Source organism: Malus sylvestris, chromosome 11 (assembly GCF_916048215.2).
Source record: "Malus sylvestris chromosome 11, drMalSylv7.2, whole genome shotgun sequence".
Lineage (NCBI taxonomy): Eukaryota > Viridiplantae > Streptophyta > Magnoliopsida > Rosales > Rosaceae > Malus > Malus sylvestris.
Genome location: NC_062270.1, coordinates 27022557 through 27037673, shown reverse-complemented (window position 1 = coordinate 27037673; position 15117 = coordinate 27022557). Strand labels below are relative to the sequence as shown.

The 15117-nt window shown below is 37.7% G+C and overlaps 2 long non-coding RNA genes across 3 annotated transcripts; both read right to left on the bottom strand.

Moving 5' to 3' along the window:
- Positions 1–555: 555 nt before the first annotated feature.
- On the bottom strand, positions 556–11279 carry LOC126588672 (uncharacterized). Of its 2 annotated transcripts, none has more exons than XR_007611549.1 (2): positions 11160–11279; positions 556–1161 (listed from the first exon to the last, which is right to left on the bottom strand). It is a non-coding gene; the product is annotated as an uncharacterized LOC126588672 (long non-coding RNA). The 2 variants fall into 2 exon arrangements; XR_007611550.1 differs by lacking the exon at positions 11160–11279 and adding an exon at positions 8463–8717.
- Positions 11280–12169: 890 nt separating this feature from the next.
- Positions 12170–13850, bottom strand: LOC126588671 (uncharacterized). Its single transcript, XR_007611548.1, has 2 exons — positions 13439–13850; positions 12170–12776 (listed from the first exon to the last, which is right to left on the bottom strand). It is a non-coding gene; the product is annotated as an uncharacterized LOC126588671 (long non-coding RNA).
- Positions 13851–15117: the final 1267 nt, after the last annotated feature.

Here is a 15117-nt window from a genome sequence, read left to right as displayed (position 1 = left end):
AATTCAAACCGTTAAACCCATTAATCGTGGATAACCGCTCGAATGGAGCAGATGTCGGTATGAAAATTTGTGTATATTATGGATATTAGGAAAAACTGTGAACTTTAATCAGATATAGTTTTGGATATGGTTATAAGAGTCCGCAATCCGTATCCGTCTCTGAATCCGAACCGAATAATATATGTAATATATATATATATATTATTTGAGTGAAGCCATACCATTATTACCATATTCATTATTCACCACATAATATATTTAGTATATAATATAATAGTATTCATTGAACCGTATACTATATTCCTTATGCACCAAACATAACGCTTATGGGAGATATCAAAAGCTCACATTGTCAATGTTTTATTCAATATTCTTATTTTTATACTCTACAAAATTCATTCATTGTTATGTTTTTTATTATTAGACATGGCTATTTAATGACGAAATTAATATCTACTAAACTATTATGCACCAATTGAATAATTATAATTTTTTTGTTTTTGACAGAGATGGACACAACCGTTAACCGATGAAAAATTTGTTATCCGGTAGGTATGGTTGTAGATAATCTCCAATGATATATATATCATTTCTGTCCCCAAACCAAACTGTTACCATCCCTAATGGTTACAAGATTATTCGGTAAAGAATTGGAGTTCGGAAACTACTGATTATGTTGAGAGATTTTGCCTTTTTCTTAGACGCATCAATTACATGTAACAGATAATAATCTTTGCATCCGATTCCAAAATCCACAACAACTGCAACCACACCACATTCTATGGAATTTGGATAATCTACAGAAATTCGTGTAAACTATGGGGAGGGGGTCGACTTCGAACACGAGGCTTTGGATCAAATGATCTCGATTCTTGACGAACTGAACTACAAGCCCATTTGTCAATGCTTACCTAACCTCCAATAGTACACGTTTAGTTAGGCCACCAATTCGATAGGGGGACCATGCACCCAGCTAACTAGAGGGAGATCACTTGGGTTTCTTCTTGGCAGCATCTCCTTCGTCTGATACTTGAAACCCAATTGGAAATTTCTCACGGATGAAAAAGCTTGCATTGAGGAGTACACTACATTAAAACTCCAGCATGGCACGTTACCAACACCTAATGGGGGTCTCAGGCCTGCTACATAATCCCTTGCTGACTGCTGACACACAAAAAAAAAATCATTCAAATTTCTAACTCCATTCAGCAACAGAATTATAGAATTTACATTGTCGTGCCACACTTGAGGCACTAGTTCTAGCTAGCCCAAGAACTTTGACAGCCAACAAGGTCGGCTACAAATTTAAACTTCACAATTTGAAGTAACTAACCAACGAACAACATCATATAGAATACTAATTATCTGATCATGTAACCTGATATTCATATTCCAAGAACCAACCAAAACATGCAAATTTAACATCTTAATGTCACCTGATCTTACCCATATGAACCAGTAATCCACTCGCATATTCATTTCCTGGTTGAAACTCCAATTAGAAGTAACTACATTGAAATATTTTTAGCTTCATAGGGTTGTGAACGAGTCAAGGCTTTCGGTGGTCGCTTTTTGTTTGGGAAGTTATTTTCACATTCTGTATATGTTGTGTGAGGGATTGTCTGGTGGTAATGAATCTAAAAGGATACAAGTGGTTGCCCTTTAAAATTGTACCTAAGGCGTCACAGGGAGGGCTCATGTGTTGGAGCATCATGATGTTGTTCTTACCTGGGATTTTGTTTGGTCAAAGTCAGTGAATGCGAGTTACTGTTATAGGGTCTTTACTGCAACAGGGAAGAGTCTTTTACATCTATACCTCATGTGTTGGGTAATATGCAGTCGTTTAGTAACTAATGTTGGTTCACAGTTAGTGTGGGTGGTTCTAGGATTCATACTTTTTAGCAATTAATATTGGTTTACTGCATCCATGGGTTCAACATGGATTACATGTAGTATCTGTTAGAAAAGGATATCATTTCATTTACTAACTGAATAAAGTTACATTATAGTTGTATATATACAACTCATTTACAGCTGTCACCATTAGCTACTCCAACTAACTAATTACACATTTAACCTGATTAACTAATATCAAATATTGAATTACATTTCTAAGTATTAACTAACAGTTTCATTTACATAAGTATCCTTAATATCCCCCCTCAAACTGAGCGGAGGAGATCGAAGGGAGAGTTTGTTGCGGAGAGAATGAAACCGATCCTTAGCAAGGGCCTTGGTACAAATATCTGCAACCTGTTGTTGGGTGCAAATATAGTGAACAGAAACTTCGCGAGCTAAAACCTTTTCACGAATGTAATGGTAATCAAGCTCAACATGCTTGGTACGAGCATGAAACAAAGGATTTTTGGCCAGAGACAGAGCAGAGACATTATCACACCACAGGTGGGGAATAGAAGGAGATTGGTAAGCAAGATCCACGAGAAGTTTGCAAATCCAAGTGAGTTCAGCAGCAGTATTGGCGAGAGACCGATACTCAGCCTCCGTGGATGAGCGAGCAACAGTAGGTTGCTTTTTAGCGCTCCAGCTAATCAGAGAAGAGCCAAGAAAAATGCAGAAACCACCAGTAGACTTTCGGTCAAGGGGACAACCTGCCCAATCGGCATCAGAGAATGCAATAATGGATGGAGAAGAGGAACATTTGGGAAACCATAATCCCAAATCAATAGAACCTTTAAGATACCTGAAGATCCGTTTAACAGCCTGAAAATGGGAATGTCGGGGACTATGCATATATTGGCAGACCAAATTCACAGCAAAAGAGAGATCAGGCCGAGTCCAAGTTAAGTATTGAAGGGCTCCGACAAGGGATCTGTAGGTAGCAGCATTGTCCAGTAAAGGAGAGGAATGATCAAGCTTTGATGTACTCAGAGGAGTAGCACAAGGTTTGGCCCCATCCATGTGAGCTTTCTTAAGCAAGTCCAGTATATATTTGGTTTGGGAGATGTAAATGCCCTGGGAAGACCGTTTCACCTCAATGCCAAGAAAATAGTGAAGGGGATCGAGATCCTTGATAGGAAACAGAGAGCTAAGCCGAGTAATGATTTGTTGACAAGCAGAAGGAGATGGGCCAGTGACAATAATGTCATCAACATAGACTAAGACGAACACCATGGGATCAGTCTTGACAAACAAGGAGTGATCGGATTGAGAGCCAATAAATCCCAAGGAGAGAAGTGCACCATGAAGTTTTTCATACCAAGCTCGAGGAGCTTGTTTGAGACCATAGAGTGACTTGCGGAGATGGCAAATGTGATGGGGATGATTAGAGTCTTCAAACCCGGGTGGTTGTTGCATAAACACCTGTTCAGAGAGAGTACCATGCAAGAAAGCATTGCTGACATCAAGCTGATTTAGAAACCAATCAAATTGAGCTGCCAAAGTGAGGAGAATCCGAATTGTAACCGGTTTAGCAACTGGACTAAATGTCTCTGTATAATCCAAGCCGGCCTGCTGGTGGAAGCCTTTGGCAACAAGACGGGCCTTATATCGGTCAACAGTACCATCGGGTTTCCTTTTGATTCGGAAAACCCACTTGCAGCCTACAACATTGGTGGAGGAAGAAGGAGGAACCAAAGTCCAGGTTCCAGTTTGCTGCAGTGCAAGAAACTCATCCTGCATAGCTTTAAGCCAGTGAGGATATTTAGAGGCCTGAAGATATGTAGTAGGAACAAAGTCATGAGAAAGATGAGAGGGTAGATGATGTTTGGTTGCAGTAAAGGCCTTGGGCTTGTAGATTCCAGATTTAGCTCGGGTCTGTATATGATGGATATTTGTAGGGAGATGAGAAGGGGAAGGTGTATGGGAAAGAGAAGGGGATGAAGAGGCAGTAGGAGGGGAAGAAACCGAAGAAAGCTCTGGAGAAGAAGGACGGGGGATGATAATGGGTTGAGAGAAGGTTAATTGAGTTGGAAGAGAGGGAGGATGAGGAATATGGGATGGTGGAGATGGAGGGGCAAAGATGGGCAGGTGAAAAGGAAAACTGGACTCATCGAAGATGACATGGCGGGACACATAGATCCTTTTAGAAGTAGGATCAAGACATTTGAACCCCTTGTGATTGAGACTGTAACCCAGAAAAACACAGTGTTTGCTTTTTGGATCCAACTTGGATGAAGAATAAGGCTGCAACCAAGGAAAGCAACTGCAACCAAAGATTTTCAGTGTGTGATAAGAAGGAGATCGGTTGAATAATAATTCCCATGGAGAAGCTTTGGATGTAGTCGGCATTCGATTGATCAAATAAACTGCAGTAGCAAAAGCATAATCCCAATAAAGATGAAGAACATGAGAAACTGTCAACAATGTCCTCGCAGTCTCCACTATATGTCGATGTTTACGCTCAGAGCAACCATTTTGCTCCGGAGTGTGAGGACAACTGAGTTGATGGTGAATGCCATGATCAACAAGAAATTGAGAAAACTGAGAACTCAAATATTCACCACCAGAATCAGATCGCAGAGTTTGAATTTTGAGGCACAACATATTCTCAACATGAGCCTTAAACTTCACAAAAGTACTAAAAACATCAGATTTGTATTGCAAAGGGAAGAACCAACAATATTTGGTAAAATCATCCACAAAAATGACATAATACTTGTGATGATGAACAGAAGATACAGAGGTTGGCCCCCAAACATCAGTGTGAAGTAATTCTAAAGGTTTACTAGTCCTACTCAGTACCAAAACAAACGGAAGTTTGGAGCTCTTGCTTAAAGCACAACCATTACAGAATGGAAGATGAGAAGGACCAGAAACAGAAATACAAGACGCAAAGGACAACTTATTAATGATCTTGGGAGAAGGGTGACCCAAGCGTTGATGCCAAACATCCATGGATGCATTTGCCGAAGCAGCAAAGGCAAGATGAAAAGCATTCACCAAGGCAGAATTGAGAGGTTGAAACTGATAGAAACCACGATGCACTGGTCCTTTAAAAAGCATCTTCCCCGAAGTAATATCCTTCACAGTGAAGTGAAATGGATAAAGATGCATAGAACACCAATTATCAAGGAGAAATTGATTTGCAGAAAGCAAATTGTGTTTTAAGTCAGGGACATGTAACACATTACGAAGCTGAAAATTGTAATGAGAAGTAGGTAAGTGAGAAGATCCAGAGTGAAGAATTGGCAAACCTTTGCCATCGCCAATATAAACTTGCTCAGGACCTGTGTAAGGTTCCGAATTTTGGAGATGATTAGCCGAGTTTGTCATATGAGATGTAGCGCCAGAATCCACAATCCAATTTGGAGAGGAAGTGGTTGTACTGGCAACCATAGCAGAGGGAGAATGAGGACCAGAAAATTGGGGATTCATGCGGTGAGGACAAGCAATGGCTTCATGACCAAATTGTTGACAAATTTGACAAGGAACCTTCTTGCCAGATGAGTAGAAATTTGAGCAACCACGATTATACTTTGGATAGCCTTGGCGATTGAAATTGGGGCGAAAATTATTAGAGCGAAAATTTCCACGACCTTGAAAATTCCGAGAATTGGAGATGGCACCGCGAGCAGAAGAAGAGGTGCGATCTGGGCCACGGCCTTGAGAATTGAAGTCTGGAGCCACCAGAAGAGCTTGAGAGGGAGGCGTGGGAAGAAGGCCAGCAGAAGAATGAAATGCCTGAAAAGGCGAAGACGAAGATGATTTGTTCCGAGTCGTTAATTGAATCTCCTTACTGAGAAGCAGGCCATGAAGTTCATCAATTGTCGTGGAACCAAGGCGAAACTGAATCGCATCAACAAACGAGTCATATTCAGATGGAAGGCCATGAAGAATGACAGAGATGATCTCAGAATCTTCAATCGGAGCGCCGGCACTAGCAAGAGCATCAGCAATTTCTTCAATTTGTTGAAGAAATCGGGCAGCAGAAGAATCGCCCTTAGTTAGGGTTCGAAGACGAGAACGGAGTTCATGAATGTGCAATTGAGAAGCAGTCGCAAGCCGGGATTCCAATTTCGCCCAGAGTTCTCGGGAAGAATTGACTCCAACCGTGTAGGGAATCAGAGAATCAGAAAGTGTAGAGTTGATCCAGATGAGAATGTTTTGATCATTCTCATACCAGGTAACATATGCTGGATTCAGAGTGCGAGATCCAGCAACATCAGTGAGAAATTGAGGCGGTGGAGGAAGCGAGCCATCGACAATGCCTGCAAGGTTGTACCGACGGAAAATGGGAGCGAACAAGGCACTCCAGGTCAAGTAATTCGTCGTGGTCAGCTTGATTGGAACCAGAGAACCAATGTTCTGAATCGTGATGAAAGCAGCATGAGAGGCAAAAGAGAGATTAGAGCTGGAATCGACGATCGGATGAGGAGGATCGTGAGAACCAGCGTTGGAGGGAGAAGCCGAGGTCGCCATGGAAGATTGCAGGAGAAAGTAGGGTTTCGGATGCAAGAAGCTTCAAGAAAATGGAAGCTTAGCAACGAAGAGTCGCAGAAAGCGTAGGGACGAAGGAAAGAGGATCAAGTCGTTAGACAGAGGCGAGTGATACCATGTTAGAAAAGAATATCATTTCATTTACTAACTGAATAAAGTTACATTATAGTTGTATATATACAACTCATTTACAGCTGTCACCATTAGCTACTCCAACTAACTAATTACACATTTAACCTGATTAACTAATATCAAATATTGAATTACATTTCTAAGTATTAACTAACAGTTTCATTTACATAAGTATCCTTAATAGTATCCAACCTAGTAGAACTCCATAAAAGGCTTGTGAGCCCTTTTTCTTTCATTGAAATTAATGAATTTATAAACCTTTCCAGTGAGTGAGCAGCATATTTTTCTCTTTAGGATTCTGTGATGTAACCTACCTGTGATTCCTAAGTCGACTCCTAGAACCCTGTTGGTGTGTATCATGGCGGGAGTTTTTGTCTTGACTTTCATTTTTATGAGTGTCTTTTCCTTTTCTACCAACAATTTACATCAACCAAAAAGCCCAAGAGTAACCTCCACATTTTGCTCCTTGTCCTGTATCAGGTTGTTCATATCATGTCAAAAAAAAAAAAAAAAAAACGAATAGTTAGACTAAGTGTAGAGTGCGGAGATTTTGACCATCATTCACCTTTGGGTCTTCTTTGCCTCAACCTGCATGCACTGCCTCTTGTTATGCAGATGTAGATATATAGTAGCGATGACTTGACAGCGCCGACTCCACAGCGATGACTTGTTAGCAGTTAAAAAATTGATTGTGTGATCGATAGGTTCAATTGGGTTAGAAACTCCCAGGCATTATATGTAATTGGCACGTTAATGTTTGTTTTGGTTCATACGGGTAAGATCAGATGACATTAAGATGTTAAATTTGCATGTTTTGGTTGGTTTTGGTTGAACACTCTTGCATGGTCTGAACACTCTTGCATGATTCCACAATTTCACGCAGACCAACGCTGATTAAGTGTCAAATTCGAATGGTTGATTTTGGTTTTTTTTGTTAGATTGTTTGATTAGGTTTTATTTTTGAGAAAATTATGGATTAGTTTTTGTTCCCACAGGTTTCGGTCAAATTTGATTAGGTTTTATTTTTGAGAAAATTATGGATTAGTTTTTGTTCTCACAGGTTTCGGTCAAATTTGATTAGGTTTTATTTTTGAGAAAATTATGGATTAGTTTTTGTTCTCACAGGTTTCGGTCAAATTTGATTAGGTTTTATTTTTGAGAAAAAAGGAATACGCTGACCAAGGTCTAAAATATCGATATTATCCCGATATTTTCATCGAAATTTCCATGTTTTTGGACTACCGATATTTCCGATATCATCGATATTTTAGACATTGATAGGAACTCTATGTGGTACTAAGTCACTCATGTATCTTACCATGCAATATATAAAGTGTAAAATATTGTACTAATTCATTATATATAAATGATTATGGTGTGTTTAAACTTCTTTCATTAATTACTGCATATTTTCTACATTCATAATGTTTGCCAGCTCGCTATATAATCAACTTAAATCAGTTAAATCCATCATGCAATGCATTTCCTTCCAATTTTTGTGATAAACTAATAGATAATTGATTAAATAAACATCCTGCACAGTTTCAATAAAAATTTCCAGGTTTTTCTTACAATTTCTGTGGTTTTTATTCAATTTTTATCGATATCGATAATATCCAATATTTCCATCGAAATTTTCGTACTTTTAGACTACCGATATTTTCGATATCATTGATATTTTAAACCTTGACGCTGACTAAGTGTCAAATTCGAATGGTTGATTTTAGTTTTTGTTAGATTGTCTGCAGACCGAAACATGTGGGAACAAAAACTAATCCATAATTTTCTCAAAAATAAAACCTAATAAAACAATCTAACAAAAAAACCAAAATCAACCATTCAAATTTGACACTTACTCAGCGTTGGTCTGGGTGAAATTGTGGAACCATGCAAGAGTGTTCAGACCATAACCAATGTCGTAATCTTCTGCTTACCTCCCTGAGCATAACAGTAGGTTATCTCGATGTCTCTCAAGTCCATCTCCACCACACGCTCGTGATTTCTCCAAATCCAATTGATGGGTAGACTGCTCAGCAGTTGAGGAATGCGCTTCTTTGGGTCTTTGCTGACAGAGGCCAGGTTCAGCCGCTTTCGATGAAAGCGCATTCCTCAACCCTTGGCCAGGTGACCCGTAATCACGAGCCGTCGAAATAACCTACTGTCAAAGATGGCTTCATTGGTGGCACAAGTGCAGCGAGGCAAGGCGGTGTTTTCTCAGATTCTGAAATCCTGAATTTATTTTCTCTTTTTATTTTTTGGAGGATAAACAAACAGAAAAACCAAATCCCCAACGAGATTTTCTTATCTGAACCGTCAAAGTTGCCACGCTGGCGATCCAAGCTCGTTACTGTGTGGCCTGGATTTAATGAGACTTCACCCCACCGAAGCCTTTTGGTTTTCACGGGGATTCGTAGCTTGTAAATTCGTGTGTTTTCTTTCTGGTTCTTTCGTTTATTTTTGGCTTTTTATATTAACACTTCATAAAATATTGAATGCATTTTGCATTAGAATTTAGTATTAAATTATTTATTTACCCTATTATGTGATGGTAATTTTGACCTTATTAAGTTAAAAAAAAAATTCTATATACATCCCAAATCACTTTTAACGTATTATTTATTTTCTTCAACTATCAAAACCCATCCAACCTTCCATTGTTGAATAAAACCCTAACCAATGAAACTACAAACATGTTGATTGAGAAAAATTATTTTTTGACGAATGCAACACGAAATCGATGTTTCAGAAGCTTTACGTGAGGTAAGACTTCATATTTTTTTATTGTTTTAGTGATTTTGATGACATCGATAATTATTTAATCTTGCTTTTGATGCGTTATTCAAGTTTCTATGTTCGTAATCATCTTTTAGAGATCACAGGGATTACATGAAGAATTAAAAACCTAAAATTACCACCAACTATTTAAAACTAACGACATGAGTTTTAATGGTGAAATTGAAACAACCCACATATGCTTTAAATTCCAGCGGCATCTTTTGTCAAAATTCCAGTAGGCATTTTTTGTCCAAATTAAAAGCTTTATAAGATTTGAGAAATGTGGTGTATAGAAAATATGAGGTGCATGTAGAAAATATAAGGTATATATTAAGAATGTGGGGTGTGAAGGTATTATGAGGAAGTATGTGGGGTGTATTAAAATAATTTTTAATTAAAAAAACAAATGTATGGTGTATTAAGTATGTGAAGTTTATTCAACAAGTTGTGGGGGTGTTAATATAATATTATTTTTTTCAATTAAAATTAAACGCCCGTTCATTAAATCGGGTTCTCTTTTTTAGCGCGATAATTAGATCCAAGAAGTTGTCACCTATTAAGTTTTTGCCAATTTTGTTTTTAACTTTATGATGGTCTTTTTGTTAGACTAGAATTCTCTCTCATCTTCTTTCCATTCCCTTCCATCTCCTCCTCTTACATTGTCTTATTTTATCTTTCTCTTACCATAAAAAATTAATATAAGATGTTGATGTGACTTAACCGTGACTGTTCAAATAGGAGAGAAGGGAAAAAAAAGAGGTGAGAGAATCCTTCTCCCTTTTGTAGGTTTATGTTCCTTTTTCAGACATTGACTTGATTTGTTTGTTCGAGAATTGAGATTTTAAATTTGCATGTTTTGGTTGGTTTTGGTTGAACACTCTTGCATGGTCTGAACACTCTTGCATGGTTCCACAATTTCACCTAGACCAACGCTGATTAAGTGTCAAATTCGAATGGTTGATTTTGGTTTTTTTGTTAGATTGTTTGATTAGGTTTTATTTTTGAGAAAATTATGGATTAATTTTTGTTCCCACATGTTTCGGTAAAATTTGATTAGGTTTTATTTTTGAGAAAAAGGGAATACGCTGACCAAGGTCTAAAATATCGATATTATCCTAATATTTTCATCGAAATTTCCGTGTTTTTGGACTATTGATATTTCCGATATCATCGATATTTTAGACCTTGATAGGAACTCTATGTGGTACTAAGTCACTCATGTATCTTACCATGCAATGTATAAAGTGTAAAATATTGTACTAATTCATTATATATAAATGATTATGGTGTGTTTAAACTTCTTTCATTAATTACTACATATTTTCTACACTCACAATGTTTGCCAGCTCGCTATATAATCAACTTAAATCAGTTAAATCCATCATGCAATGCATTTCCTTCTAATTTTTTGTGATAAACTAATAGATAATTGATTAAATAAACATCCTGCACAGTTTCAATAAAAATTTCCAGGTTTTTCTTACAATTTCTGCGGTTTTTATTCAATTTTTATCGATATCGATAATATCCAATATTTCCATTGAAATTTCCGTATTTTTAGACTACCGATATTTTCGATATCATCGATATTTTAAACCTTGACGCTAAATAAGTGTCAAATTCGAATGGTTGATTTTGGTTGATTTTAGTTTTTGTTAGATTGTCTGCAGACCGAAACATGTGGGAACAAAAACTAATCCATAATTTTCTCAAAAATAAAACCTAATCAAACAATCTAACAAAAAAACCAAAATCAACCATTCAGATTTGACACTTACTCAGCGTTGGTCTGGGTGAAATTGTGGAACCATGCAAGAGTGTTCAAACCATAACCAATGTCGTAATCTTCTGCTTACCTCCCTGAGCATAACAGTAGGTTATCTCGATGTCTCTCAAGTCCATCTCCACCACACGCTCGTGATTTCTCCAAATCCAAATCCAATTGACGGGTAGACTGTTCTAAGAACTTGTACACTTCTTCATGTTTCCTGCGTGAAGTTAACGGGTCAACCCTTTCAAATCTCTGAATGCTAATGTGTTCGGAGATGTGATCATGTTGGGTGAGTTGATTGAACTTCTTGAACACCATTTTTGTTGAATATAAGGAACGAAAAGAGCGGGAATCAACCTTGGTGAGTACTTCCAGAAGAAGCTCGTCCTGAAGAGATTGTAAGTTGGGGGTTGTTGTGCCTTTCTTCATGATTCTGAAACTGGATGATGGTTTGTGCTTGGACCTCTACCTTTCTTCATCATTATGCAACTGGATGGAGTGGTTTGTGCTTGGACAAGCATGAATAAATACACCACCTCTCATGTAACCCAAAAGTCACTCATGCACAATTTCATAATTAATTATCACAATTTCCTAATTATGCCTAGTTTTTTAAACTTCTTGTTTGTGTATGCACAATAACCAACTAGATGAGGTGGTTAAGACTTTACAACCCAATCATGCATTCACAATAACCAACCGTCATCACTCTTAATTCAGACAACCCTTGAGAACACAACCACACACCAAACCTATGAGACCTGTCATTGACTATTATTTGTACTATTTGGATTCGTTTAGAAGACATGAAGATGTGGTGTGCATATACTATGCATAACATGTGCACTACATGTGCATGTCTATATGCATTTACTGTTCATATTATGTGCATAGAATGTGTATTTTTTTTTTCATGTCAGTCATTTGTGCACAATATCCAAAGAAAATTATAAAAAGATAGGCAAACATTGATGAGTGGGAAAAAGTGGCGGCAAGGTATGTCAATGACATGGTAATAATGACACATTGGGCTAGTTTTTCGTAATTATTTCTAGTTTTTAAAACTTTTTGTTTGTGTATCTTTACGAAGAAAAATTTGAAAGTACAAAGTCCATAGAATTACGAATTCAGTAGTACATGAGAGACATAAAGGAAAACAAAAGGCTGCGTTGGAATTTAAACGCTGTGATTATAACAAAATTAAGCGAACTACCTATCTCTGCCACATAAAATATCACAAAATATATTCACTTCCTGATGCCATCTACAAGCATTACAGGTAGTGAATTTTTCATGGTCAGATGCATCCCAATGTGTTTAGAGTGTGACAGGACCTTGTGAACTTCCACAGTGGCTGCAAGGTTTAATGGCAGTGTTGTCGTGGTGAAGTTTTAGGATTCGGACCCTTACTTCCCTATGCACCCAAAAACCCGACAAACATAGGCGAAACATCTCTCAGCATTCCATTACACTCAAACGTCCCCAGTTGTGATAGTTAAGAGAATAGAGAAGTTTGAGTCCTTTGTGCTTGGAATCCTACCTGTGGCACACCAAGATTGCACCATACACATACATTGCTACTTGATGGCCCTCTGAGATTGCACTCTTAAGCCGCTCAATTCCGGCTTCTTCCTTGTTGTCTTGGAAGAAGTATAGCATCCCCACCATGTAGAGGGTCTCGGGGTTACGGCATTGGATGCATCTTGTTTGGTTATTCATATACCAAGAACCAACCAACATAAGGTTATTTTATCAAATACCAAAACATGCAAATTTAGCGTCTAAATGCCATATGATCTAATTCTAATCCATACTCCCAAATTTATGTACCGAGAAACCAAAACAAATACATTAATGGGGCAATTACAAACATAGACGGCTTCCGAACCCAATTTAACCTAAACCTATTACAAAAGCAACTTTTGAACCGCTGAGAAGTCATCAGTGATATCTACAACTGCATAACAAAATGCATAAAACAACTTAGAACCAAACAACAAAAAGTTGACAGTGCAGACTCGACTAGTTAGTCTCGAGATTGAATCAACCAAGGGAAGAGAAGAGATGAGCTGGTAAGTTACAGCAAAGACAAAGGAGACCCAAATTGTTTTATACAGTCCAAAATCAAAAGTCCAGATATGCACTAACAATGTGGCAGCAAAGAATCAAAAATTGAAATCTCATTCAGCAAATGTAACAAAAAACAATTGACAATTGAAGAATCTAGAAAGAGTAATACATACCTCTCAAGGCTCAAACAAAAGGATCTTGAGCGAAATCTTTATGAACAAAATCTAATTAATATTCAAAACAAACCTAATCAACGAATCTGACGAAAAACCTAATCAATGATACGACACTTACTCAACATTGATGTTGCTCAACTTGTGGGTCTATGCAAGTTTGCAAGTTTATTCAAAGTCACCTCCAGACTCATACGCCTAAGAGTGGGATGACCACATTCCATACCGACGTCGTGACCTTCTCCGGCGCTTTGAGAGTGCCCAGAAGAATCTTGACCTCCCGGAGCGTTTGGAGAAACACTCCACCCGTGATGTTAGGTTATGCATTCCTCAATTCTTCCGCAGCCATATCCGAATACGCACAATGCTCCATGTGTTGACAACTTTGCACATGCAGATAACAGCGCAAATATTGGGAGTAAAATTTTTTGGTGGGACCCATGAATTTCGGAATCCAACTCAAAATTTTAGAGGAACTGAATTTCCTACCATTTGTAGGAATTGAATTCCGGGGTTATTGAGAAAATGTACAAATTTTAAATCAAAAGTCATTGAAAAAAAAAAATAAAGACTAAATGAATACAGAAATTGGTTGTCATATTTTGTTGGGGCAAAGTGGGTAGAGTACTTGGCCTCAAAATTAGAGAGTGGGTATGTGGATAGTAGGGCGGGGCATTTAAAATTAAAAAAAAAAGAAAAAAAAGAATCTCCCGAACTTCTTTGGCGGCTTGGTTTGGTTTGGGTTTTTTTTTTTTAATTTTTTAAATTTTCGGTGGTTAAACTGAACCGTACCGACCTTAATCGATTTTTAAAATTTTTAGGGTACAGTTAACCCAACTGACCCGCATATATATTATTTTATTTTATTAATCGTAATTAATAAGTGTAGCAATATAAATGGTTAATTATTTACGAGTTACCGTATTTCTACCACATGAAAACAAAACCTTATTAGTTTAAGAGTCCCTTTGGAGAATGACATGTGGAAACATTTGGAGAAAGCCGCAACTATTGCTTTGGTGCTCTCTTTGGGCTACTTCATTTGTGCTTTCCATACAAATTGAGAACCGATCCAAACCAGCCTGTCACTTTCAATTAATAGACTACATCGGTATTAGACCCAGCTTGCTCGTTTTCGGTTTGCAATTTTAGCCCAACCAACCCACGCCCACCCCTAGTGGATATTGGGTGTGTGTGTCCGTATGGATAACTTGATCTGGTCTCACTAAGTTATAGTTTTATTTTTTTGAGGTGGGTTCAAATTTCTCTTGTTTTTTGGTTTTCTAAACATTTTATGGGTTTTTAATTGTCGGAATAATTTTTTTTTTTTTAAGTTTCATATTAATACACATAACTCACACAAATTGGTTTTGTTGGTCCTACTGATGTGCCACATTAGCAAACTAACAAAAATTTTAATGAAAATTAACAGCAATGTATTGGGACAGGGGGATGGGGCATTTCCGGATAACCCATCTGATTGGGCTAATGGGTATATATAGAATTACCAAATTGCCCCTAGCCTTGCATGTTTATTTCTCCCTTGTTACAACCCTATTACGCCAAAGGATTTCGCCTACGCATTCATGGGGTCGAGCTTTACGAGAATATATCAAGACAATTCGTCATACGTGTCACGACACGATAGTCAACAAAAGTCCACAATGAGAATGAGATTGACGTGGAAGATAAAACATGTAGTACAAAATTGATTGAACAACACTACACCGTACGACCACTTTTATAGGCTACATCTGATTCATTTATGATATTTGAAACCTAAAGGAGGAGATGGAAACG